The sequence below is a fragment of the Austrofundulus limnaeus genome, unplaced genomic scaffold, assembly GCF_001266775.1.
Source record: "Austrofundulus limnaeus strain Quisiro unplaced genomic scaffold, Austrofundulus_limnaeus-1.0 Scaffold0, whole genome shotgun sequence".
NCBI classification, from domain to species: Eukaryota; Metazoa; Chordata; class Actinopteri; order Cyprinodontiformes; family Rivulidae; genus Austrofundulus; species Austrofundulus limnaeus.
In genome coordinates, this window is record NW_013952402.1 from 292,656 (window position 1) to 296,589 (window position 3,934).

Genomic DNA, 3,934 nt, shown 5'->3' on the forward strand with positions numbered 1-3,934 from the left:
GTGTGTGTGTGTGTGTGTGTGTGTGTGTGTGTGTGTGTGTGTGTGTGTGTGTGTGTGTGTGTGTGCTGGTCACATGGCAGACTGCTGCTCCTTCAGGCTGCTGTGTTTACCAACAGGAGGAGGCGGTGGAGGAAGGAGGTCATACAGTGGAGTAGCTCCACCATGGGAGTCTGTGAGCTCGTCAGCCAGTAGCAGCCTGCAGCATCAGGCAGCAGTTACTTACATCACTGACAGGACTAATCTTTAGCCTGGATGTTTGCTGATATGAGGCTGTTCAAAGGGTAAGATCTGACTTTTTACAGTTTTATGCCGATAAAGTTGAGCTTTTAGGGAGTTCTAAAGCAGCAAAACATAGTTTAATGGACGGTTTGTTTTGTAATTTCTTGGTTTTATGGACAAATGAACTAAATGACGCTTGAGTGTTTCAGTTACAGTTACAGTTTAGTGAACAGTATTTTTGATGAGCAGTGAATCTTCACGCTACTAGAGCTGAGCACTCTGAATGTGTGTGAATCAGTACGCCAGTTGTCGAATACACATATTACTATGCACATCTAAGTGGAGTGCATGTCACTAAACTTGTATAAGTACACAGTGGCGCAGTCATGAGCCACAGGCGCAGACATAGTGACCTACTGTTGGGGCTCAAAGAGCACAAGCTSTGCTGAGGGCCACGGCTGACTGTAATGTGCAACAAGGAGGTGAACAAAAAAAAAAGAGCAATTGACAATGTTGGCAATGGTGTAAAGCAATATGATGTTTACGCAGAAAAAAATGAAAGGGAACACTTTTAGTTTTTAAAAAGGCCTCTTTGTTTGTCTGTGTCACACCAACAGCAACAAGGAGCTCCAAATTTTCCTTAGTCCTTTTACGTTACTCAAATGGGTTTTTCAGGAGCTCACACAAAATACGTCAGATTGTTGAAGCAGAATGAGGAGAAAGAAGTTGTTTGTGATTACCTTAACAAAACCTGACGGGGTGTGTGCTGACATATCCACCCCACCGCCTTCGCTTTGAGACCATAACGAAGCCAAATGTAAACAAAGGGTGAGAACTCTAAAGTGTCAGATGATCTCAGTTTGTAAACACCTGTTCTGATTGGAGGCAACACCACCAAGTACCACCAAGAGACACAAATACAGCGGGTAAAATAAGTATTGAACACGTCACCATTTTTCTCAGTAAATACAGTATATTACTAGAGGTACTAATGACATGAAATTTTCACCAGATGTCAGTAACAACCCARGTGATCCATACATACAAAGAAATCAAACATAAATGTCCAGAAATGAAGTTATTTTTAATAATGTGGAATGACACAGGGAAAAAGTATTGAACACACTTACTGAAATTTATCTAATACTTTGTACAAAAGCCTTTCTTGTCAATGACAGCTTCAAGACGCCTCCTGTATGGAGAAACTAGTGGCATGCATTGCTCAGGTGTGATTTTGGCCCATTCTTCCACAAACAGTCTTCAAATCTTGAAGKTTTCGTGGACCTCTTCTATGAACTCTGATCTTTAGTTCTTTCCATAGATTTTCTGTTGGATTCAGGTCAGGTGATTGGCTGGGCCATTCCAGCAGCTTTAGTTTCTTTCTCTGAAACCAACTGAGAGTATTCTGGCATCCAAACAGTTCAATGTTGGTCTCATCTGACCAGACTATATTCTCCCAGTATTACACAGGCTTGTTTAAATGTTGTGCAGCAAACTTTAAAGGAGCTTCAACATGCTGTTTCTTCAGCAGTGGAGTCTTGCGTGGTGAGCRTGCATACAGGCCATGGTGGTTCAGTGCATTACTTATTGTTTTCTTTGAAACAAACATACCTGCTAATTCCAGGTCTTTCTGAAGCTCTCCACAAGTGGTCCTTGGCTCTTGGACAACTCTTCTGATAATTCTTTTCACTCCTCTGTCAGAAATCTTGTGAGGAGCACCTGGTCGTGGTCAGTTTATGGTGAAATAATGTTCTTTCCACTTCTGAATTATGGTCCCAACAGTGCTCACTGGAACCTTCAGAAGTTTAGACATTTTTCTGTAACCGATGCCATCATTATGCTTTGCAACAATAAGGTTGTGAAGGTCTTGAGAGAGCTCTTTACTTTTACCCATCATCAGATGGTTCTTGTGTGATACCTGGCCATCATTTGGGACTGAACCAGCTGATATTAACTTGCAATGACAAGGGGCAGGCTTGCTTTCTAATTACTGAGAGAGTTCAGCTGGTGTCTTGGCTTTCCATGCCTTTTTACACCTCCCTTTCTTCATGTGTTCAATACTTTTTCCCTGTATTATTCCACATTATTACAAGTAACTTCATTTCTGGACATTTATAGCTTGATTTCTTTGTATGTATGGATCACTTGGGTTGTTACGACATCTGGTGAAAATTTCATGTCATTAGCACCTCTAGTAATATATTTACTGAGAAAATGGTGACGTGTTCAATGCTTATTTTACTCGCTGTAAATTAACCATCTATCCATTTTATGTTACTTACCTGTGCTTGAGAGGGAAACCCAAACATCCCTCTGCCCAGTGACACTTCCAGCTCCTCTTGAAGGAAGGCATTTCCAGGCAAAAGAGGATATACACCACTGACAAAAAAAGGTTAGGGCTATTTAAGGTTTAGTTCATCAATGTTATGTGTCATCTTGTTCTAGTGATGTCAAAATGTGAACAACATGAGGACTGTTTTAACAAATTCTGATTGAAACAGGAAATTGATCATCCCTGTTGTGATTTTTGCTGTCTATGTTAGAGAACATGAAGRGTTCTGAAACATTAACGGTTGGGTGTGTGCATTTAAGGGTTTAGAGAAGGTCACATTATGTTTACCTGTAAAGGTTTTACTGCATTTTAGGTTCATTCTGACAGTTCACCCAAAAGCCAAATATCCTTTCTGTGAGTTGAGTAATCCCTCCTGCAATTCATGCCTCTGCTCTAGTGTCTCCTCCCTACACCTCACCTTTTTCTCTGACTGATTTCTCCCCCCTCAGGAGAAGCCCATTTTAATCCCTTGTATCCAGGGTCTCGTTCTTTCTGTGCTGATCCATGTCTCATCACTACAGGTGAGGGACGGAACATAAACCGACCAGGAAATCAAGAGTTTTGCTTTTTGGTTCAACTCTGATCAGAGTAACGCTATCATTACTGCAGAGGAGACCCCAATTCATTGACCCATCTTGCTTCATTCTACAATCACAATACAAGACACTCAAACTCCTCCAGCTGAGGCAAAGACTCACATTTTCTTGGATGAGAACTGTGGCCTCGGAATAAGAGAAGCTGGCTCTCATCCTGCTTCCCACTAAAGATGTTGGCACTGACCATGTGTTAGCCCTGTGATGGACTGGTAGACTCTGGGTCAGACTCTGACTCCAGCATGTAAGGCTGGATGGAAAGGTCTTCTGTTGTTGCAAACKTTTAATTCATTTGTAAATAAAATGTTTCTGTGTCTCTATGTAGACATCCCCCCACACACACACAGCCAGTTACATTATTGCCTGCATTTCATGACAGTGGCAGATACAAAAGAAAAGTGAGGGATTAGAAAGAAAAGAAAAGAAACTAAGAGCCTTTTTTGTTATCAGGAAATATTTTCTCTCATCTCCACAACAAGAGTAAAGCTCTGACGTTTCAGAATGATCTCATTGGCATCTGCTTGTCGACTTCTTTGTGCTTTGGCATATTTGTTTTAAATAGACGTCCACATCGTTCAGTCAGCTGAATGAGGATTTAGCAGTGCATTGTGGGAAAAGAGGGCCACTGTGGGATTTTTTTTCGGACAGAGTTTAAACCTCGGTCAGCTGCAATCAGGAGAGAAAAACAAAGTGATGTCACAGGCCAGCATTTCATTTACTCTGAAGCTTGCGTCAATGTTTGAACTCTCTCTCTCTCTCTCTCTCTCTCTCTCTCTCTCTCTCTCTCTCT

At 41.5% G+C, this 3,934-nt stretch overlaps 1 protein-coding gene across 4 annotated transcripts in view; it reads left to right on the forward strand.

The window, feature by feature from the left end:
• rasgrp3 (RAS guanyl releasing protein 3 (calcium and DAG-regulated)) overlaps positions 1–3,934 on the forward strand; it is a 34,144-nt gene that overhangs the window by 9,892 nt on the left and 20,318 nt on the right. For 3 of the 4 annotated variants that reach the window (XM_014002229.1, XM_014002460.1, XM_014002386.1), the window contains exon 1: positions 193–281. The exons of the other annotated variant lie outside the window; for it this stretch is intronic. The gene's annotated coding sequence lies outside the window, so the exon portion shown is untranslated. Of the gene's footprint in view, positions 1–192; positions 282–3,934 lie in introns of those variants that run through there. 4 annotated transcript variants of the gene reach the window in all.